Here is a 24,966-nt window from a genome sequence, read left to right as displayed (position 1 = left end):
AGAGTTGGAAATGGATCCCGACCCAGAACATAGCCCTTTGCGGCAGGGGAATATTGTTCCAGGCCCAACGCTACCCAAACCTTCTCCGTACTTTCTCCACTCCATTCCATTCTCTTTCCCTCTCCTGTCTGCCTAATCAACCATCGCCCTCCTATCTCTCTTTCCCAATCTCATTATACAGATTATGAAACAGATTTTAATTGCTCTAGGGTTTTTTTTTTGCTTTGCCTTTTATCTGTCTCTTTCTTCAATCCTGTTTTTTATATACTGCAACAATTCTCCGTTACTGCATGTCCTCAACCACCATAATTTCCTATCTCCACTTCTCTTATTTCCTTTTCCTTCAGTGTCCTGGTTTCAGTTGCACCCCACCACCCCCAATCACTCCACCACTCCCTGCAACAAACTCAGCCACTTGGTGTGCAATCTCACAGGAGATAACTAATTCTAAAGAAAGCCATATCAATATAAAATATTGTTGAATTAGTGTTTTTTCAAAAATAGAGCTGGGTAGGTAAACCAGCTGCATTTCAATCTTTTTAAGCTTCATAAAACTTAAAGCATGGTTTGTTCCACCGCACCCCACCCCACCCCCCCCTCCACAATAATCTTCAGCTCTACAAAAGCCAAGTATCAAGTTCCAAACAGCATTTTCTATGACTGCTAAGATACTGATCTCACATTACCCCAGCATCACTTTTTGTTGTAATACAACATACAGACTGAAACAAAATTCAGAGAAAAGGATCAGCTCCCCCCATTGACTTAATATGCAAGTGCACCAAGTGGTGTTCTGCTAAGCCACATAGGTCCAAGATCCAATTCTCTGGTCTCCACTAAAAAAGGTATATTTTGCAGGTGTTAGATGAGGTCAGGCATGGACTTAGCTGTAATGTTCCCCTCCTCCATTCCTTTCCAACAAAACATCTCATCACTTATGGTCACATAAAGAAAGAGTGTCATCGACAAGGCACCAAATTACCCACACCCATAGAAATATACTCCAGCATGATTACAATCTACATAGTTCAGCTGCTTGTGTACTTAGATTTCCAGAAGGCATCTGACAAGGTGCTACATCAAAGGTTACTACACAAAGTAAAGAGTTCATGGTGTAGGGTTAACATATTAGCATGGAAAGAGGACTTATTAGCTAACAGGAAACAGAGAGCAGGGATAAATGGATCATTTTTCAGATTGGCAAGATGTAATGAATGGAGTGCCACAGGGATCAGTCTTGAGGCCTCAACTATTTACAATCTATATTCATGATTTGGATGAGGAATCAAAAGTTTGGTTGCTAAATTTGCACTTAACACAAAGATAGGTAGGAAAATAAGTTGTGAAGAGGACACAAAGAGTCAGCAAAGTGATACGGATAGGTTAAGTGAGCAGGCAAAACTTTGGCAGATGGGAATATAAAGTGAGAAAATGTGAACATGTCCACTTTGGCAGGATGAATAAAAAAAACAGCATACTATTTAAACAGGGAGAGATTGCTAAACTCTGAGGTGCAGAGGAGTCTGGGAATCCTGGTACATGAATCACAAAGTTAGTATGCAGGGTACGGCAAGTGATTAGGAAGGCAAATGGAATGTTGTTGTGTATTGCAAGGAGAATGGAATATAAAAGTAGGGATATTTTGCTACAGTTGTATAGGGTATAGTTGAGACCACAACTACAGTACTGTGCACAGTTTTGGTCTCCTTGTTTAAGAAAGGACATGATTGCATTAGAAGCAGTTCAAAGAAGAATGAGTGGGTTATCCTATGAGGAAAGGTTGGACCTGTATCCATTAGAGTGTAGTAGAATGAGAGATGATCTTATTGAAACATACAAAAATGAGGGGACTTGACAGAGTGGATGCTGAAAGGATGTTCCCCCTTGTGGGAGAGACTAGAACTAGAGGATACGGTTTAAAAATAAGGGGTTTTCCTTTTAAGACAGAGGTAGAGAGAAATCTTTGCTCTCAGAAGGTCATGAGTCTGTGGAACTCTCCTCTCCAGAGAGCGATGGAGGCAGGGTCATCGAATATTTTTAAGGTTGAGTTAGACAGATTCTTGATTGACAAGGGAGTCAAAGTGTATGGGGGTAGGAAGGAAAGTGGAGTTGAGGCCACAATCAGGTGGAACAGGCCCCAGGGGCTGAATGGCCTACTCCTAACTCGTATGCTCTATGCTCACCAGGTTATCAGTTGTGGCAGTAAATAGAGGTTTTAAAGATACTGAGGTGGCACAGCAACCTTGACTAAGAGTAAACAAATAGATGGTATTCATTTTTAGAAGCAAATTTATTGTTTACATAATGCAAAAGAAACAAGACAACCTGTCCAAACTAAAGTTAGCAAGTCAGTATTTATATTGTGTATAGAAAGAAAAAAAATTGATGTTAAAGTATGTCAAATAGATCAGGGCTCACGACAGCAGATAAATCCATAACCAATGTTTGATATCAATTTCCAATCATTCCCATTGCAGAGAATTTCTGATCAAATCACAATGTTTCCCAAGTGATGCAATTTTAAATACTCGGTTAGTACAATTAGTCTATTGTCAATGTTTTTCCAGAGGCAAAGGAACATTTTAAAAATCTAATTTATTTTATGCAAATCATATTTTTATCCAATGCTTCCTGCTGTTTAACTTAAGTTGAACTAAATGAGTTATGATACAAAGATTCCCCAATTGGCTATCTTTATCTATACTTTATGGAAATTATGATTCAAACATATAAATTGTTAATAAACTAATGATGCATTGTTTGTGATTGAATTGCATTGTATTGAAGTCGGCCTGTACCATAAGGATTACTGGCATGATGAACATCGTCTCTACCCTGGTGCTCCCCTGATCACGAACCAAATGCAACAAATTTTATTTATATAACACCAACAACATTTTGAAACATCATGAAGTGCTTTATGGGAGGATTATACAAAAAGGATATGTTATGACAGATGGTCAAAAGCTTGGTCAGAGATTCCATGCCTTAAAGGAGAGAGAAGTGGAGAGGCAGAAAGGCTTAGTGAGGGAATTCTGAAGCTTTGGGTCTTGGCAGGTGAAGATGTGGCTGCCAATGGTGGAGAAATAAAAATTCGGATGTTCAAGAGGTCAGAATTGAGCAGTAATCATATCTTGGAGGATTGTAAGGATAGCAAAATAAAAGCAAAATACTGCAGATGCTAGAGATTTGAAATGAAACAGAAATAAACTCAGCAGGTCAAGCAGCATCTGTGGAGAGAGAAACAGTTAACATTTCAAAACCAGCATGACTCCTCTTTGGAGAGAGGTAGAAAGGTTATGGGTTTTATGTCATTGAAAAGGGGTTGGGGGTGTCAGGCATGGTGGTTTGGGCAGGGGGGTGGAAATTGCTGAAGATGTATTGGAACAAAAGACAAAGTGAGAAAGTGAGTGGCAGTAGTAAAGAAACAAAGCATCCCTCCAGAGTAGATGTTAATAGCACTGCATCCCAGTTTCATTTTGTTCTTCGTCTCATCCAACACCGTAACAAGAAACACTTTCTCTTTGTTAAAATCATATTGGTCTCAAGACTGAATTTTTTCTTTTACAGAACGGAAAGACTTGTTGGCATTAACTGCGCATGTGGATGCTCACCTGGGATTTTTTTTTTAAAAGTCATAAGTTCACCTTGGTACTAACAGCAAGCAGGCCTCTTCCAAAAAATCACCTGACCTATATGGTACTTGAGAAGTTGTTTTATTTGTTTGTTTTGAACTGCAAAACAGTTTAATTAATGAAAAGCTGTAAGACAAAAAGGCAAAGACATGGCAGAGGCAAACCTTAAGTTTGAACTTGTGGTTTTGCTTTCAGTCTTGTTTGGGAACAAGCTGAGGAAGGAAGGCTACCCTAATTGGCTCCATCTCTCTACCTTATCTAAAATTGTGTGTGGCAATCAGCCTGTAGCCAGAGAACCCGCATCTGAGTGTAACTACACTAAAGTCTTGCTGTTTGCGACTACCTGGTTCACGTTTTCACTTACCCATGCATTTCACTTTGTATACAGAATCGTGTCTCACGTGAGCAATGTTTGCTCATCCGTGGTTTCTTCTCTCTCTCTCTCTTCTTTCCGCAGGTAGACAACAGCCATAATTGAGCAGGCACCAGAATGGTTGCAACTGAAGTGCAGCCCGAACGAAGGGATTAACACGGAAATGCCCAAATCTCGCTGCAACAATGGCTGCCTTCATTTTGAAATCTTCACCGATGTATTGCTCAGAGGCTCCCCCATCTGTTGGATACAAGTACTGCACCAGAATTTAGAGTAGGCTAACTGCCCAAGCCAATGCTCCCCTCGCATGGCTGGAACCTATCTAATTCAGCCCCATGGCAAAGCACATTCGCTGGTCATGATTTCGCCATTTTCGCGGTTTTGTGGGGACGTAACCCCACGAATGGTGGGACTTTACTGTAGTCTGCATTTAGACCTGCAAAGCTGAGGCCAGTTGGTGAGAACTTCCAGACATCCATCAAGGATCAACATGGCAGATGGCATTTTCAGACCTCCATTCAAGTAAGAAGTCGCAAGCACACAGGCTGTTCTTGTGTGGGATGTAGGTGTAGAGAGATTGAATGTACATCGTGAAGAGGAGGCTTTTAGTTCAGGAAAGTGGAAATTGTTGAAATGACTTAGGGCGTCAGAAGAATCGTAGATACAGGCGGGAAGAGACTGAACAAGGGAAGAAAAAAGAGTCAAGATATGTAGAAATAAGTTCAGTGGGGTAGGAACTGACTGAAACGATGGGTTCGGGGTTAGGGAACAATAAGGTGGGAAGCTGTGGGGGGGGAAGATCTCCAGAGGAGATGAGGTTGGTGATGGTCCTAGACACAATGGCTTGATGTTTGGTGGTAGTGTCACGACCTGGGGGAGGTGCGAAAAAGTGTCTGAGAATTGGCACTCAGCCTCTGCAAGGTAGAGGTCAGTAAGCCAGATAACAAACACCGTCCCTGTCAGCGGGTTTGATAACAAATTCAGGGTTAGACCTCAGAGAATTGAGTGCAACAAGCTCACAGGCAGACAGGTTAGTGTGTGTGAGGGGAGCGGAGAAATTAAGATGGCCGATGTTATGTGATAGTTGTCAATGAAAAGATTGAGAGCAGGTAAGAGGCCAGAGGGAGGGGTCCAGGTGAGGGAGAATATTGGATACGTGTGAACGGGTCTGTGAAGCATGGGGAGGACTTCTGCCCAAAGAAGTGAGCTTAGAGATGAAGGTGACGGAAGGAGGGCTCAATGTCATGCCGAGCCTGAAATTCATTGAGGTGAGGGTGTAGGGAGAGAGACTGAGTCCTTTGTTGAGCACAGATTGTTTTTTCACCAAAATGGCCAATTGTGTACCCATACCTGTAGTACTCAGAAGAAAAGAGACTCTTGACTAGGCTTCTTTCAAAAAACTCAATGCTTAATTTAATTTTAAAACAAAATTTCTTTTAACAAGTAGCAAGCATTGGTTAACATACAATTGTAATCGGGAAGTATATCTATCTTTTCCTAAAGAATTCCCCCAGAACATAAACAAACAAAGGACAAACAGATAGTCTCTCTACAGAGATACGTTTTGGAAGATGGGCGTTAGGGATAAAGTCCACAGGGTCTCTGCGGATCCTCCGCACTCTCCTCCGTCTGGCTGAACTTGTTCTCTCACTGAACAATTTCTCCTTTAATGTGTCTCACTTCCTCCAAATAAAATGTGTGTGGCTATGGGTGTTGTATGATGTGTCTGCATGCCATTGTAAAGTAAAGGTGCTTGGCATAGCAAGAATTAAGTGGGACTGGAGAATAGCTCCTCCCACGGTATGGTGCATCGAGTCACGTGATAATAAACTGAGAACAGTCTTGACAGAACACTCTGGAACCAACCTGCAGGTAACAGCACCATGCGTGACAGTAACCTGGGATCTGTAAATAATTAAAGGTTAATAATAAAAGGGTTCATATTTAAATATACAACCCTACAGGGTCTCATTAATGAGCCACAGCAGCCGACACCATATTACAACATGGTTGGCTGTGGTGGAACTCCTAAAGATACCACATCAGTGGTGATCGGAAAGGTGGCAGCATTTTAAATGATGAACCAGAACAGTATCCCAAGATATGAGAAACTAGAAAGAGCTGAAGCCAAACTAGAGAAAAGTGCACCTAAGGAGAAAAATTGAAGAAACAATCGAAGAAGCTTCGCTAGAACCTTAGAAGTTGGGGAATCCACCAGAGCAAGACCTCTGAGTGATGCAGAGTTAAAAAGAAAAAAATATCTGGTCAGATCACAAAGAAGGGTGAACAAAAATACAAAAAACTGGAAGGCCCTGTGTAATACAGAGTCAAAGAACCTGGCCAGTTTACAAGATGATGAGTAAAGTTACAAAAAAGGTGTACTTACATTATAGAATAGGTGGCGGTCCCAGGGCTCAGCAGATTGCAGCAGTGGTGGCCATGCTGCGGTGAAGTTAAAAATAAAGAAGCTAAATAAAAATTGGTTGGCAGAGTCAAAAGTTTAAGAATAAAAACTGGAGAGTAAAAAAAACCTACTGAAATGTTACCTGAAAAGAAAAAACAAAAGGGCAGGCAGTGCAGAGGAGAAAAGTGCTGTTGCTTTAAGTGGAAAAAAAAAGAGCCCCAATTGGACCACAAGCCTGTCAAAACTCCCAAGAAGAGGACCTGCAGAGAAAAAAAATAGGAAAGAATCACAGAGGAAAATCAATATCCCTATCTTGAAAGATTAGAGGTTCAAAAACAAAAGCAGCCTTGGTCGCTGGAGAACCCACCAAAACCAGAAAAAATGCAGGAAAGGCACAGCACTGAAAGACGACAGCTGCAGACAGCCCAAGTGGAAAACAAGATACCTCACTGTCAGTCTTAAGGGGTAACAACATTTAAAGCAGTAAATACAAGAGAAGAAAAATAGTCATGGACAGTAAATTAGAAGAGCCAGGTACATTTCTGCTATGGAAAGGGATAATCCAGACCCAAGAATGAGAGTCTAGGAAAAGACAATCTTTTAGTTCAGAGGAGAACCACAAAATAAAAAAAAAAGAATCAGAAGAAGTACAAGTTGATAAGATTTTATTCATGTTTGGTTGATTTGTGTCATGAGGGGACATAAGTTCAAGGTGAGGGGCAGGAGGTTTAGGGAGTACGTGAGGAAAAACATTTTTACCCAGAGGGTGATGACGGTCTGGAATGCGCTGCCTGAGAGGGTGGCGGAGGCAGGTTGCCTCACATCCTTTAAAAAGTACCTGGATGAGCACTTGGCATGTCACAACATTCAGGGCTTTGGGCCAAGTGCGGGTAAATGGGATTAGGTAGGTAGGTTAGGTGTTTCTCACGTGTCGGTGCAGACCCGATGGGCTGAAGGGCCTCTTCTGCACTGTGTGATTCTGTGATTTGCTGGTGAAGTACTCCACAGCCAACGTATAGATCCATACTCAACAACATTTGGTGAGATATTAAAATGCTTTGCTAGGTATTTAAAACCCCCAATAAAGCGCCAGGGGCAACAAAAGACCCCGGAGCTGAGGCAACAAAATGTTCTGGAATGAGGGCATCAAAAGACTCCAGAGCGAGGGAGACAGGTGGTAGTGCAGATTACACAGATGGCTATGAATGAAGGAAAGCTATCTGAGGTAACTCAAAAGAAGCAAAACATGCAAAATGTAAAGGAAGCTGTTCTACAGGAAAATGTTTGCATCAGAGCTGAATTAGAATATTTGGCACACAAGATTCAAGATGAGTATATACCTTTGAAAATGCATGGTCCTCAATGAACCATGCCGTTCCAGGATGTAAATAAACAAAATTTCAGAGATGACACAAAAAGTATCAAGAGGAAGTAATGACCCTCAATTCCACAGTTGACAAATCAAAGCAGGAGTCGGGAAAACACAACTAGATGTACAGCCAGGCAAAACAACAGATAGAAAAGGCATGCAAAGAAATTGCAACCCTAAAAGGCTCCTCGAAGAATCAATATGTAGCCATGGAAAGACATGGGCAGCTACAGAGGATGTTGACTATTATTTCAGAAAAAGCTGTGATGGAATTATCGGTAGCAATGGTAAAATGCACTGAGGCCAAGAAAGAGTTGGCAAGAGATCAACAACAAAACAAACAGTTGAAAGGGCAGTTGATTGTCCTTCAATATCAAATGAAAAAAGAATGCATTACCATTCAGCAACATGAAGAAATGAAGACCATCTTCAACAGCAGAATGGAAGCACAGCAGAAGTAACTTGAGGAGACAATGCTGAATTACAAGAAAACTCAAGATGAAATAAGCGAGCTTCGCAAAGAAAAGGAAAACTTGTTGATCTACTCTCACAGACTACAAGAATCACTCTGGTCAAAGCTTATTCCTCTGGAACATTCCGAAGAGAAGTAAAATGAAGTTAAATTCGCTCTGAGCAAACCAAAGAGCGAGTTGGCAGAGAACACTCAGCAATGTTCAATATTCCAGGAGGAAGCCAAAAGCTACAAGGATCAAATGGAGATAACTATGTGCCAGAAACAGAGTACTTCTACCTTTCCTCCAAACATGACAGACCGAGATGAAGAAGCAGTTAAATGCAAAAGAGGGGACATTGAAAGGAAAAGCCGTCAAACTTTCTAAACTGTGAGTGGATACTGAAGCCGCAAGTAGCACAATTACAGAACTGAAACAAGTTAAGATTTTGCCAGAGACAGAACTGGCCAACAGTGCATCCAAAATGAATTGCAAGGATAAATTTCTGTTGCAGACAGAGAAAGACAGAAATAAGATCAGAAAATGTAAATCCAACACTGAAGTGCAAGGAACTAGAAGAAGGAAGAGCATTGCTTGTTTCAGACATACTGAGAAGCATTGGGCTGAATGAAAGTATTCATAAGTTTGCAAAATGGATTGAAAATAAAACAGCAAATAAATGTTTGGCTGTGATTGTGAAACAAGTAGAAATGAACGCTCCATTTGTGAAACATCAAGGTCCAGCAAGAACATGGTGGACACAATGGAAAAAGAAAATTCGAGTCCACTGTAGCAATGGAGTACATATTCCTTTCAGATGGAACGGGACAAACCCAGTGTCTGAAAGAAACGGACGGGTTCTTAATAAAGAGAAATGCAACTCAAAGGAGTGCAAAAAGCGAATCAAATGGAGATAACCAAGTACCAGAAACACAGAGTACTACCACCATTCCTCCAAACGTGATAGACTGAGATGTGGAAGAACCATCAAGTCTCAAGACTGGCTGAATTTATAAAGTCAGAGACTTGAGATGGGGAGCAGGGATAGCAAGTAAAGATTGTATTACAAATAGCTTCCTCTGTTGGAAAGGAAGTTTTCTTTGGAGAAGAAAGGAGGATGTTGTATGGCATCCTTGCATGCCATTTTAATGTAAAGGTGCTCGGCAGAGCAAGGGTTAACATCGGACTGGAGAATAGCCCCACCCATGGTATGATCTATAGAGTAAAATGGTAATAGGCTAAGAACACAGTCTAGCGAGGACACTCTGGAACCAGCTTGCACGGAGGTAACAGCACCATGCATGACAGTAACCTAGGATCTGTAAATAGTTAAAGACTAACAATAAAGGGTTCATATTTAAATATATTAAGTCTCAAGATCTCTTCGATGAGCTACAACAGCCAACACCATATTACAACAATGGGTATCTGGATGAGCCCTTGTTATGCCTATCTCTTCATGGGGAATGTGGAACATTCCTTGTTCCAGCTCTACTCAGGATCCCTCCCTGAACTCTTTTGTTCAGTACATCAATGGCAATATCGGTGCCACTTTCTGCTCTCTTCCAGAACATGAAAAAAATCATGAATTTTGCTTCCAATTTCCACCCTTCTCTCCTCTTCACATGGTCCATCTCCAACATTTCCCTTCCCCTTCCTCGACTTCTGTGTCTCCATTTCTGGGGATAATATTCATTACAAGCCCTCCGACTCCCACAGTTACCTTGACTATACTTACTTATACCCTGCTTACTGTAAGGTCTCCATTCCGTTCTCAGTTTCTCCACGACACTCTGGTCCATGTCTGCATCATCCCAAAAGTTATTAACGTCCAAGCCGATTGGTGAAGCTGAAACCGAGACACAGATCTTTTTCTCTATCAAGAGAGTTTACTGATTTGTTCAGTCGCACAGCTCTCCTCCCTTCTACCCAATGTCCCAGCTATCCCCTATTTATATGTGCTCAAAGACAACTGTACCCATCACCTGTTTCTCTTGACCTTCATGACATTAACACATTTTAAACTAATTAACAAGACATTAACACCCAACACTCTCCCATGCAATCACAGGCTGTGTAAAACCTGCCACTCTACCTTATCTGTCCCCAAGCACTGATTCCAGGTGAAGAAGCATTTTACATGTACTTTTCAATTTAGTAGAATGTGTTCGCAGCTCACAACGCAGTCTCCTCTAAATTGTGGAGATCAAACACAGACTGGGTGACTGCTTTGCAGAACACCTCTGCTCAGTCCTCAAGCATGACCCCAACCATCCAGGTGGTTGCCATTTCAATATAATTCAACTCACTACCTGCAGCCTTGGCAATTCTGGTGCTGATTTCAGCATCAAGGGACAGGTTGCTGGTAATTGTTGATTTAAGGTATGTGAAGCTGTCGACAACCTCCAGAATGAGATTGTCAACATTGATGAAAGGTGGAGTCTCTATGTCCTGGCCCATAACCTTGGAATTATAGGTTCTCATTGTCAGTCAAAACTCCTTGCAGACCCAGGAGAACCGATCTACAAGCTATTGTTTACATTTCTGTCCTCAGCCTGCAACAATGTTTCAGTGAAGTACAACAAAAGTTGGAGGAATAGCATCTCATCTTCTGATTAGGCAATTTATAGCCCTCTGGACTCAACATTGAATATAACAACTTCAGACCATGAACTCTGCCCTCCTTGTTGATTTTGTTTTCCCCAAGTGCCAGTCTGTATCTTGTTTTCACGTTTTTGCCTTCAGACAATGCTGACCTTTATTTTTCTATTAACACCCACCCTGGGCCAATGCTTTGTTTCTTTACTATTAATTCCCTTTGCCTTCTGTTCCATGTTATCTTTGTTATTTAATCTCCCCCACCCTCTAACCTATCCTTGACCTTCCCTTTTGCTCCACCTGCTCCCTCCCTTTTTCAACAGTATAAAACCCATCACATTTCTAGCTCTCCTCAGTTCTAAAGAGTCATATTGCACTTGAAACATTTAACTCTTTTTCTCTCCACAGATGCTGCCAGACTGGCTGAGTTTTCCCAACACTGTTTTTATCCCATAAATAGTAAACTGGATCAATGACCAGATCATTTGTTTATTAGTGATGATGGTGGCTATGGAATAAATGTGGCAATTGGTAGAACTGCCCTGATTTTTTTTTACATTATGTCATGGGATCTTTTAAGTTCTGTAGCTTTGGCAGATGGAGTTTTGATTTAGGTCTCAACAGTACTGTACTAGTGTTAGTCCAGATTATGTGGCTTAAACCTACAAACTTGATTCAGAGGTAGATCTGTTACTATTAAGCCAAGGCTGGCACCTTGAGAGTTCACTAAAGATTAATAAGAATGAATCCAGAAATAATGCCTCCAAATTCTGCAGAGAATCAGAGCTAAACCTTCTTACATTAGAGAACAGAAGATTCAGAAAGGATATGATAGAGATCTCTTAAATGGTGAAAGCTCTGTGTAATATAATACAATTTTTTTTTTAAATCATTCACGAGATGTGAGCATTGCTGGCAAGGCCAGCATTTGTTGCTCATCCCTATTTACCTTTGAATAGCTGAAATCCACATGGTGTAGATATACCCATGGTGCTGTAAGGGAGGCCAGGTATTTGACCCGGCCACAGTGAAAGAATGGCAATATTGTTCCAAGTCAGGACGGTGTGTGGCTTGGAAGAGAACTGGAAGATGGTGGTGCTCCAATGTTGTTCTGCTGTCCTTGTTGTTCTAGGTGGTTGAGGTCATGGGTGTGGGAGATGCTGTTGAAGGAGGCTTGGCGATTTGCTGCAATGCACCATATAGATGGTACACACTGCTGCCAGTGTGCACTGGTAGTGGTGGTAGTGCACGTATACGGTAGTGTATGGGATGATCATGTGGGCTGCTTCGACCAGGATGGTGTTAAGCTTCTTCAGTGTTGTTGGAGCTGCATTCATCGAAACAAGTGGGGAGTATGATGAAAGGTGGAGTCTCTACATCCTGGCCCATAACCTTGGAGTTATTAGGTGCACATTGTCAGTCAAAACTCCTTGCAGACCTGGGATAACCAATCTACAAGCTATTGTTCACATTTCTGTCCTCAGCCTGCTACAATATTACAGTGAAGTGCAACAAAAGTTGGAGGAATAGCACCTCATCTTCTGATTAGGCAATTTACAGCCCTCTGGACTCAACATTTAATGTAACAACAACAACAACATCGCACTCCTGACTTGTGCCTTGTAGATGGTGGAGAGGTTTTGGGGAGTCAGGTGATGAGTTACTCACCACAGAATTCCTAGCCTCTGACCTGCTCTTTTAGACACAGTATTTATTTGGCTGGTCCAGTTCAGTTTCTGGTCACTGGTGGCCCCCAGGATATTGATGCTGGGGAATTCAGTGATGGTAATGGTGTAGTAGCTTCACTCATTGGCCCCTCATTTTTAAGTATGCCTGGTGCTGCACCTGGCATCCTCTCCAACATTCCTTATCGAACCAGAGTAGATGGTTCAATTCTCTCTTGTTGGAGGAGGTCATTGCCTGGTACTTGTGTGGTGTGAATGCTACTTGGTACTGATCAGCCCAAGTCTGAATGTTGTCCAAGTTTTGCTGCATGCAACATGGACTGTTTCAATATCTGAGGAATCGCAAATAGCACTGAACACAAACTTACAACATACATTCCCATTTCTGACCTTATAATGGAGGGAAGGTGATTGATGAGGCAGCTGAACCTAGGATACAGTCCTGAGGAACTAGTGCAGCGATGTTATGGGACTGACAACCATCTTCTTTTGCACTAGTTATGACTCCAGCCTGTGGCTAGATTACACCAGCCCACCACCGATTACCACTGACTTCAATCCTGCCAGGGCTCCATGATACCACAGTTGGTCAAACGCTGCCTTGATTTCAAGGGCAGTCACTCTCACCTCATCCTCTGGAATTCAGCTCTTTTGTCCATGTTTGGACCAAGCCTGTAATGAGGTCTGGCACAGAGTGACCCTGGCAAAAACCAAACCAATCGATGAGCAGTTCCTGGCTTGATAGCACTGTCAACAACACCTTCCTTTGCTAGTGATTGAGTATAAAATGATTGCAGCAATAATTGGCCAAGTTGGATTTGTCCTGCTTTTTGTGGATTGGACATGTCTGGACAGTTTTTCATATTGTCGGGTAGATGCCAGTGTTGTTGTTGTGCTGGAACATTTTGGCTAATTCTGAAGCACAAGTCTACAGTACTACCTCTGGGATGTTGTCAGGGCCCATAGCCTTTGCTGCATTCAGTGACTTCAGCTGTTTCTTGATATCATGTGGAGTGAATCAAATTGGCTGAAGACTGGCATCCGTGATGCTGAGGACCTCAGGAAGAGGCCAAGATAGACCATCCATTCTGGCTGAAGATGGTTGCAAATGTTTCTGCCTTATCTTTTGCACCGATATGCTGGATTCTGCTTTGGTTAAGGGTGGGAAAGTTTGTGGACCTTCCTTCTTCGGGTGGTTGTTTAATTGTCCACCACCATTCACAATTGTATGTTGTGGGAATGCAGAGCTTTGATCCAGTCCGTTGGTTGTGGGGTCACTTTGCTCTATCACATGTTGCTTCCGCTGATCGGAATGCATTTAGCTCTGTGTTGTAACTTCACTAGGTTGGCACCTCATTTTTAGGTATGCCTGTTGCTACTCCTGGCATGCGCTCCTACCGTCCTCATTGAGCCAGGGTTTATCCAATTCTGGCTTTGAAAACAAAATTAGTAAGCAAGAGCAAAATACTTTCAAACCTGAAGGGAGACATGACATTAAGACATTGTCTGCTCAAGATGTCCAAATAAGTTAAAGGCATAATAAGTAACCATTAAAACGATGGATAAATGGAAATGCACTTGGTAAATAAAGGTACATTAAGAGAGGGAGATGATAAAACAGAGAAAAATGATTGCTTTTGAGGTTATGAGACAATAGGAATATTATAGCAAGAACAGCATACATAAAGGATATATATCATACAGAATGTTTGGTTACATAATCACAATTCACTGTTGTTTATTTACCTTTGAGAAATAGGGAGAAATTTTCTTCAAAAATTGAGAAAATTAATTGGAACTTTGGAAGGGGCAAAGCTTGCTGGGGCTAAACAGTGTTCCCTTGTTCCACGCTTTATGTTTTTGTATAGACCTCCAAATTCCTGATCTCTCTTAGCACATTCGGGCAGCAGTCAAGGTGTTACAATGGGTTTTAGCATACCCTATCTAGGTAAAAGAAATCTAGCCATGGTTCCCATCACTGGCCCCTTCAAGACAGCGCATAATATATATCTTGGCCAACTTTGAGCTTGACTCTGCTGCTTTCCATCCAATGGTTGAATAACCAGCCAACATTCATCATTTGGATTCACATGAGTAGATACTTGAGGAGGAATCAGATGGTTGCCAGTCCCAGCTAACTGTCCTCATTCAAACAGGAGAGAAAATTTGAGAAAGAGATTAACTTATGTCAAATGTACAAAATCCTTACATGCCCAGTATGTGTAAATATCTCAACAAAATAGAATTGGAAGGTACTTTACACATCACTTGCACACATTCCAAAGTTACCTACTGTAAACAAAAACAAAGCCCTCTGAATAGCTCAGAGAGTGAAAATTAGTAGAGGCATATTAAAATAATCTGACAATAGTCCAGGGTTACAAAATTGATGTTTCACCAGAAATCTTAACTTTAAATCCTTAACTTCAAATAATAAGTTGAAATGAGCAGGAGCTGTTCTGCTTCATCAAGTTCAAGTTAGTGAAGGCTACAGGAAGAAAGATATCACCATGTGAACTCAACATGAACGAGGCTCTTATGCAGCACTGGTGCACAGATGCCGTTCCTCAAGGCAGGTTTCAATGTGGTCTGAAAACCAAATGGCTCAAAGTTGGACTCATATTATAATAGGGATACTGAGGCTTTGCAAAGGATTACTGGAATGAGGAAATGCAAACACTTTTGAAATATTTAGAAAATTTGAGTTATTTTCATTTCAACAATTTACAAAGCGATATGGTAGTATTGTTCAGAATTCTGAAAAGGTCAAGTATTTCTATACGTATTTCTTTCAATTTCAGGATTGAGGAAGAGCCTTACTCCCAAAATATTAGATCCCTTTTCACTTCACAGATGCTCATTGGTCTGTGTACCTGCTGAGATGGAAGATAAAACGTTAGCACTCACTTGTTAGGCTGAATTACTAATTTCTGTGTTGTAACTTCTATGTACTTTTATTAGACATTAAGCTCATGGTCTGGGTACTGATGACAAAAACAGCAGGACAAGCAGCCAACAACATTAAAATCTAATGACAAGTCACAAAGTATGTGATAGATATTTATCTCAAATCTCAAGAACTGCCTGGTGTGTACAATTATGAAAACAAATCCATTCCAGGGTACACAGCTATACAACAGTGGGTCAAGCACTGCTACCTGAATAATGAGGTGAGCTTCTAGGACTTTGTGCAAAGGAATATTCAAGATGCAATCTAGCTCTACTTGAATTTCTACCATGTACTTCTGGCAAGCAAGCCACCCTGAGCAGGAGTGCAAATTTGGAAAATTACCCCATTACAAATACAAGGATCCTGTGCAAATCCCTGCAGTTAAGCCCAGCTTGACAAAGGCTAAAGTCAGATGAGGCAGGCACACTCTAAGTTGATAATGCTGTGCCAACAGCTTGGGGTCACTGTCCAAATGAATAGCAAATAAATATTCTAAACTCTAATTGGGATGCTTGTTTAGGGCCAACACTGGGTAGAATTCCTGTGATTGTGAAATATTGAAAAAGGACCCCTTCTCCTTCTTCTACAGTCTGCTAAAATGTTCCACGCTATTCCTAACTGTAAATGATCAATTCTTATAAAGGGAGAAACTACTGACAAAATCTAGAAGATGTTGCTCTGTGACCTCTCTGATCCAATTATTTGCTGAAAGCTCCTCCACTTGGCTTGACACAATGTAAATTACCATCATTTTGCTATGATACATGGTGAATTGGGCAAGTGTTGCAACTTCTAGGTGGAAGCACCAGGATGACCTGACTTTTCCAAAAAATATCCTGCAGGCCCTGGTCTTTTCTGCTGTGCCGTCCACCCGAACCTGGATGGAAATGAGGGCCAGAAGCGTCGCACTCTTTTCTTGCACCCACAGAAGCAATCTCAAAGCCAGTGTCCAGCTGATTACAAGCAAAGTGCCAACAGCACCATAGCCAGACCCTGGCAGAAAGTATAATGGCCTCAAGAGAAACAAGGACAAATACATCTCTTCATTTCTCCACCTCTCTCACCAGCATCTTACAATCTTTTCACTACCACTGTCAACTATTTCTTTCCCTCCATCATATCCTTCCACCTCTTGATCATTCCAAACATATTCATCACTTGCTTTACTCTCTTCACATCACAGACCAGCACCATTCCTTGTCACTTGAACAATCACCAGCTATTGCCACTGTAATTTCCTACATTACAACAGTGTCAATCCTTCACAAGTATGTGATTGATTTTAAAGTGTTTTTGGACGTCCCGAGGTCATTAAAGGTGCTAGATAAATGAAAGTCTTTTTTCTAAAAGCAAATTTAATTAAGGCCCTAAAATACTTCAAGCAGTTACAATCTCTAAATTACTTGGTTCCCACTAGCCCATAAGACTTGGCTTCAAAAATGTAATTTAGCTCCTTACCATTTTGTGATTATCCATCAGATAAAATGATTACTGCAATGTTGATGACTGTGGACTCAAATTAATTCCCACTCAAGTATCAGCATTTTATAAAGTGAAATAAACAAGTGCCAACAAGGTGCTTAAAATTAATTCCAAAAAGTTTCATGAAAAGAAATTCATGCAGAAATTGTAAACATTTCAAGATACTATGCCCTGTATTGGCAGAGGAGAACTTTTCTTTTACATTTGGACAATTGGATTATGTAGCTCTGAGCATTTAATTAGATACAGAAATCTAAACCATGCAATCATACAACTGTGAATTTCACAAATCTACTGGCAGGTTAAATTGTTACAGGGTATATTGACCTTAACATTCAGTAGAGTCACTGTAGCTTATTTTAAAGTACTTCATGTACTGTAGATAAAAATTAAACAAGAACACTATGCTCCTGTTACATGCCAAAAGTGTGTAAAAATTAGTTTGTTATTATTAACTACTTTTAGACTAATAGCCAGGACATTCAGATTTTTTTTTTACAAACCCCACAATTAACTTAACTTTCAAAATGCTCAGTTTCTGATATGTATTAAAGATAAATGTAAGCACTGACAGAAATGATGGATATCTTTGAGATTTCTTGGTAGACTACTAAAATCTGACGTAAATATGAATGTGAAGTTAATAAGTCAGAATAAAGGCAGAAAATTCTGTACTCAGTAGGTCAGGCGGCATCTGTGGAGAGAGAAACAGTTAGCTTTCCAGGCCGATGACCTGTCTGATGTTGCAGGCAGTCTGACGATTATACACCCAAACTGGTTCTATCGATATTCAGTGACAAGTAATAGAGTCTTCCTACTGCTCAAACTGAATTATGATCCCTGATCACACATCTTCAATAGCAGATACTGGTTTCCCAAAGGAAACCTCATCCTTATATGGCTAGTCATAGTCCTGCTCAGGGATGTTACAGCCTCAAAGAAGCACAGCAAAACTGGACAAGGTTGACTCCTAACTGTGAAGACATGAAGGACATGATTCAATCACTGGTACATGTTCTGGAAATGCTCAGACGCTAGAGAATATTTAACATAGTGTGAGACGTTAGAAATTTTGTGTTAGTCAATAATTTTTCAAACTAATAACCACCAAGCTTAGAGTGTTTATGGTAGAAAAATGCTCCCAAGGGGATTCACAGATGTATAATGATAAAAAAGCCAAAGAAGGGCATTATAAGCGGTGCACAAAATTTTGTTCAAAGGGGTCTTAAAAAGGAAAAGAGAGAGATAGGGAAGCAGAGTGTTTTCAGGAAGAAATTTCAGACCATAGGGCCCAAGTGAACTGAAGACTCAGCTGCCATTAGTGAGGTTAAGGGAATGGGAATACACGAGGGGCATCAGAGGAACAAAGGTATCATGGAGGCGAGAGGTTGTAGTGCTGTAGGAGGGTAACAGGGAAGGGCAAGGTCATGAGGGATTTAAACACAAGTATAAGAAATTTAAATAAAAACAAACTTCAGGAAATAATAGCAGGTCTGGTAGGTTAAAGATGCGACAGGCTTATAGCAAATATAGAGGCAGGAAAGAGGAGTGGGGGGGAGGGGAAGAGGATAATAGGACAAAAGTGAAGGTCGATGATAGGGTGGTATTTCCAATATTTTATGTTTCAGATTTCCAGCATCCGCAGTAGTTTGATTTTGTATAAGAATTCAACATTTGAGTTACTGAAAGATCAGGTGAGGGGTAATGGGCAAGCAAAATCTGGTGCAGGATAGGGTTATGGACTGCAGTGCTTTGGATGAAGTGAAGTTTACAAAGTGTGTGTTATATTGTTCAATTAATATTATATGATTTAGGAATTGTTTGTTCATGCATATGTATACATAAGTATCCAGAGTACCCCACCGTGCACTACCAGTTAGGTAGCAGAGCAACAATGTACCAACAGCATATGGAGAGCTCGCAAGAAATAACGTTTGATGAACTCCATCCAGCATTTGTGTCTAAAATGTGACTGGACCAGATCTTCCTGTCAGTGGCAGAGCAGGTGCCGGATCTGTTGCTGACTGCGATTTAAACCACCCATTCACCATTTTACATTGGAGCTTCTGCAACTTCTTGTCTTGACTCTAGCAAGGATCCTGTGAAGAACAGAGTTGGGAGGCCAAGTGGTGAGTGCAATTCCAGTGAAGCCTTGCCCCTACACTTTGCCATGAACTAAAGCTACGTCCCTTAAAGTCTATCTTCAGTCCACTGACTTGGAGTTGTAACCCCAACAATGCACCTCACCTCCAACAGTGCCCACCCTCTGTCACCTACACAACAGTTCTCACATCTTTCAAGACCCCAGACAGTGTTCACCGCCCCCCCCTCTCCCACCCACACACCGCCCCCCCCCCCCCCCACCCCCCCCCACCCCTCCATTTCAACACGGGTCACTGTGCCCCCCCCTCCTCTCCCCGACAGGGCTCAACCCCCTGCCAGTGCTCACCACCCTCCCTCACATCCCGGCAGTGTTCACCTACCTCCCTCACACTTCGACGGTGCTCACACCCCAACAGTGCTCACCACCCTCCCTCACCCCCCGACGGTTCTCACCCCTCCCTCAACTCCACAAGTGTTAAGCACCAATGGTGCTTAACCCCCTCCCTCAACTCCACAAGTGCTCAACCCTCACCCCCTCACCCCACACCAACAATGCTCATCCACCCAACAGAGCTCACCCCCTTCATCAGCCAACAGTGCTCACCGCCCCTCACAGTGCTCACCTCCCTGGGCAGTGCCCTCACCCACTCCCCTCACCCGTCCACCCTCATCAGTGCTCATCCCCACAACAATACTCAACCCCCTCCCTCCCTACCTCCTGGTTCACCTTCCCCCCTCCCCACTCTGAACACTCCCAGCTCAATCTACACCCCACCTTACCCTGAAGAATGTTTATTAATCCCTCTCCACGCACTCCCCAACAATGCTGACTCTCCCAACATTGGCCAGACAAGAGCCAGGGATTCCAAAAGGCGAGTCAGGAGAGGGGAGTGAACATTGCCGGGGCAGAGGTGGGTGTGAGCATTGCCACGAGGGGTGGGTGAATATAGTCAGTGGATAGGGGGGGTGGTGTCAACGTTGCTGGATGGAGGGGTAAGCAATTTCCAGGTAGAGGTGAGCATTGTCAGCGGGATGGGGGGTTAGCATCATCAGGTTGGAGGGAGAGGGGGATAACCATCACTGTGAGAGGTGACAGCATCGTCTTTGGTGGGGGCGGTAGCTGGTGAGCTGTATCAAGGTTGCCCATTGCTGTGATGGTGTGGTTTGAAATCCAGCTCACTTACTTCAAGCTGCTCCTCAGCAGGCTTCATATCTGCTAGGGAAAGTTCTAAGCAAATCTGTGTAAAAACCAGCGTAAGTATAGGGCAATCAGCACAGGTCTCCATGGGTCTGGCCACCTGATCCTACTGTCGTAGGGAATCATGCAGATGTCCATGCAGGGTAGGGGAGATGGTGGCATAGTGGTAATATAACTGGACTAATAATCCAGGGGCCCAGCTAATGCTCGGTGGACATGGATTCAAAGCCCACCATATCAGTTGGTGGAATTTAAATACAATAATAAATCTGGAATGGAAAGTAGTCTCTGTAATGGTAACCATGAAACTATCATCGACTGTAGTAAAAACACATCTGGTTCACCAATGTCCTTCAGGGAAGGAAATGTGCTGACCTTACCTGGTCTAGCCTACATGTGAGTCTAGACCCACAGCAATGTGGTTGATTCTTAACTGCTTTCAAAAACAATTAGGGATTGGCAGCAAACGCTGGCGTTGTCAGCGAGGCCCATATCCCACGAACAAATAAAAAAATCCCGGCAATTGGAAATTTACATGTCCTGTGTAAGTACTGTGCATGTGTGCCTCAGGGTCCCTAGGTGCATCAGCAACTTAAACTGGGTCATTCGCCGCTCCCCATATTGGAAGATTCAGGCTATTATTTTGTACTTTTGAGAGTCACAAGGCATAACATAGTGGCAGCAGGTCTCCATAGTAAAATGCAAGCATTATAAACAAAATAAATGTTGAATTACATTGCTAAAAATGAACCTGAATTAATGCCAGACAGACACAGAAAAAAACTGAGTGAATCATGCAAGATGGCTGCCAGCACAGCAATGAACATGCAGCTCCAGCTCAGTATGAATTAGGAGCTGATGAAGTTCCAGATGCATGAGAAGTTTAAACAAAGGGGAAATTGACTGTGATTTTCTAAAGGCACTATTATTGTTGTAATGTTACATTATTGTATTATTCCAATATGATCTAGGAACTATATGTTCATTTGTATTGCAATGACTCTTGTTCTTTGGAGAAAATCCTATATTTTCTTTTGGGAATGTCCCTTTAATTCCAAAGTGAATCTGGGGAGTATTCTGAAAAGGGTGGAATTAGACTTTGTGGCAAGCATTTTAGTTTTGAGAAATGACCATGTGGTCAGAGATTGCTATGGGGATGGAAATAAAGAAAAAGGTAAAATGACAGCTAATTGGGAGATAAAATTACAGCTGGTCTCAGAACCTGCAGTTCAGAGCAGATCCTGGTGAAAAGGCAAGAGAAGACTTTGAGAATAGGGTAGGGAGAGCAAGGATTGTGGATCAAACAAACTCCCTATTGTTGTTGCTTTAGTTTTGCCAGAACCAACCACACTGTTTAAAGAAGGTTAGGGAAGGTAGTTACTGGGTATTTTGTGCCATCAAACTGTTGAGAGCCTAGCTGGGGAGGTTCTGCAGGGATGTGCTGTTCCAATGTCAGCGGTATCTGGAAAATTCAGATAGAATACAGCTGCAGGTGAAAGCAGCTGATTGGCCAAATCCATTGAGTGGCAAGTGAGAGATCTTATGTATCAGAGGCAGAGTTGGAATGCGAGATTGCACGTGCTGCCATATTTATATAGGAAGTGATGTGAGTGCTTGTAACTACACGAATCTTATCTGTTATATCGACTATTTAGGCGAAACTTACTTTTTCGTTTGAAGTATTATTTTCCTATTAATTAATGTTTGAAGTATATTGATTTTGGTTTGATTGTTACAGTAAAGTTTTAATAAGTGCAATCCTGTCCATTGGTTTTCTATCCATTAGCTTTTAAAAAGAAAGGAATCCCCACAATGCCATCGGTCCCTACGAAGATCGTAACAAAATGTATACCCAAGTATCCAGAGTGTCACATCACTTACTACTGCATGGCAGTTGGGTATATGGAACTAACAACATATCAGGTCTCAAGAAAGAGGTTTGATGAAGCTCCTACATTTGAGTCTAAAAGTGCGATTACTTTGAACTTCAGTGCACCACAAACCACAACATAGTGGCAGCAGGTATTTGAGAGTAAAACCTAAGCATTATAAAAAAATAAGTGCTAAATTAGATCGAGAAAAAACAACCCAAGTTGGTGCCACAAGAGAGGAAATAAGCGTTGAGTGAATCGAGCAAAAACAAACTGGCTGCAGCCACAGCAACACACGCACAGCTCGAGCTCAGGGTGAATTGGGAGGCTGATGATATTGTAGAGGCATTTGAGGCGTTTACACAAAAAAGTGCATGTTGACATTCAGTAGTTTTCCAAAAGACATAAGCACAGGGGAAAAGGTCAGTTACCTCCTTTTGTGGGCAGGAGAGAAAGTATTAGATCTGATTATTGCTTGAGAGATCAATGAGACCGACAATAATATCCCAGACAAACATTTTAAGAAATTCAGCACACATCTCCAGCCAGAGTCAAACCATCCAATCTACCAATATGGATTTTAAAGCCCAAGACAGGAAACAGGTGAGCCTGTGGACAACTTCTTAACGAGATTGAGAAATATAGCCAGAAAATGTAAACTCAAAAGAAAGGAATGAAACACTGGTAGATTAGCTCACCTGGGGTTCTGCACACCCTATTGTACAAAAAGCTCTGACTGGACAGGACAAGCTCCCGCTCACAACATCAGAGGCTGTTGACACTGCCAGTGCACATGAATTCACGAGTAGACAGATGAAGATGCTGACTCCCCAATAGCTAGACTTCAGTTAAGTCAAGGGAATGACAGCAGGATTGGTGCAGTGAGGCAGCAACAAAAGAATGCACACCAGACAGAGAGAAAGATATGCAAGAGCTGTGGATGACGATGAGATCATGGACAGAAAGAAATGTCCCACATGTGGATCAAACTGGAGAGCTTGTGGGAAGCCCAATCTCTGGGAAAATAAATTTAAATAGAAAATGTTAGGAAAACTTAGCTGATAGCATCTGTGGAGAGAGAAACAGAGTTAACATTTCAAGCCCAATTTGACCTTTATTCTGCTTTTAACACATTCTGCTATTTTGCTTTCAGACAGTGCTGACCTAAATTCTGCTATTAATACCTACTCTGGACCAATGCTTTGTGTTTATCATTGACACTCCCTTTGCCTTCTGTTCCATGGCATTTTTGTTATTTAATCTCCCCTGCCTAACATATCCCTGAACTTCCTTTTTTTCTCCACCTGCCTCTCCCCCCTTTTTCAACAGCATGAAACCCGTCACATTCCTACATCTATTCAGTTCCATAGAAGTCATATTGGGCTCAAAGCATTAAGCCTGTTTCTGTCTCCACAGATGCTACCAGACTGGCTGAGTTTTTCCAGCATTTTCTGCTTTTATTTCAGATCCCCAGCATTTGCAGTATTTTGTTCTTATATCACTGGAAAAGGTGTGCAGAACAATGAAAGAAGATGGTAAATGAGTTACCAGACACAGAGCAGCAGGGCAAAGAAGAAGGAAAAGAAACCAGAACATCCATATCCTGGAAGATGACTGAGTTTGAGGATACAATGGGTAAAGGAACCATACAACTGCATGATATGCTAGGATGCGACAGTTCCCGAAGAAAATAAATTAACACAACCATTCAGATCAGGAAGGTGAGAATTAAGCCCACAACCATAAATCTGAAGCTTGATACTAGAGCAGAGTAACATCCTCCCACTCGGACAATATCAGAAGATCTTTCCTGAAAATTTGAAAGAAAATGGGTGTCAAAGGAAAGGTGGCCTGAAACCACGCATAAGGTTGATGGCATAAGGTGGAACAGAGATTTAACAGCTAGGAACAACCCAAACTGCATGTTCTACATCACTGAACAGATAGTCCTGCTATCCTGGGGTTCAGCGGTTGCAAAGAACTGAAGCTTCTCTCAGTAAACCACAAGATAAAGCAGGTGACACTGCAAGTTGAAGGTAGCTGAAGATCAGAAGCGGAAAAGATCTGGTACAAACGTATCCAGCGTGTTTGATAAGATGGTTGGTTGCTTAAAACATTTTGAGTATCACATCACTATGGACCTAGAGAAGAAACCAGTGATTTATCACTCTCATAAATTACCAACAGAACTAAAAGAAACTTGAAAAGGAGTTCAAAGAACTGGAAGAAAAGAAAGTGATCACCAGGGTCACAGCCCCACAAACTGGGAAAATTCCATCATAGTGAGGAAGAAGCCAAATGGATGGCTAAGAATTTTCCTGGATCCCAAAGATCTCAATCAAGCAATACAGAGGAATCACGACCATACACTGAAAGATATCAACAGGGACAAATATTTTCAGAAATGGCTACTGGGATATGAAGTTTGACGAGGAATTCGCTGTTGACAACAGTCAATACACTCTTCGGACAAAACAAATTCCTGCATCTACGTTTTTTACCTTAAAGTGAGTCAGGATATGTTTCAGCAGAAAGTAGATGAGACATACAGATTATGTAAGAGAGCATATGGCATAGCTGATGATATCTAGGTCTATGGTGTGGATGAAAAAGATCATGACTATGATCTACATGAAACCATGGGGAGAACCAGGTAGGACCAAGCAAAATGCAGACAAATGCACTGTGATGCTGTCAGAATGCCAGTTCTTTGGAATGATGCACACACCTGATGGAGCCCAGCTGAGTTCTGAAAAAGCCTGAGATGGAAGTTCCAATAGACAAGAAAGAGCTGAGAAGTTTCCTTGGCTTGATTTAGTAAGACATTTTCATACCTCACATGTCAA

General features: G+C 41.8%; 1 protein-coding gene across 25 annotated transcripts in view; it reads right to left on the bottom strand.

Annotated features, from left to right (window-relative positions):
• Nucleotides 1-24,966, bottom strand: part of LOC121290601 (zinc finger and BTB domain-containing protein 20-like) — a 326,665-nt gene that overhangs the window by 211,924 nt on the left and 89,775 nt on the right. For 3 of the 25 annotated variants that reach the window (XM_041211230.1, XM_041211237.1, XM_041211227.1), the window contains exon 2: nucleotides 9,972-10,082. The exons of 18 other annotated variants lie outside the window; for them this stretch is intronic. The gene's annotated coding sequence lies outside the window, so the exon portion shown is untranslated. 4 more of the 25 variants (XM_041211235.1, XM_041211242.1, XM_041211233.1 and 1 more) reach the window with 3 other exon arrangements.

The sequence above is a fragment of the Carcharodon carcharias genome, chromosome 18 (genome assembly GCF_017639515.1).
Source record: "Carcharodon carcharias isolate sCarCar2 chromosome 18, sCarCar2.pri, whole genome shotgun sequence".
NCBI lineage: Eukaryota > Metazoa > Chordata > Chondrichthyes > Lamniformes > Lamnidae > Carcharodon > Carcharodon carcharias.
The sequence above is the reverse complement of the archived record's forward strand: the minus strand, read 5'-3'. Positions and strand labels throughout refer to the sequence as shown.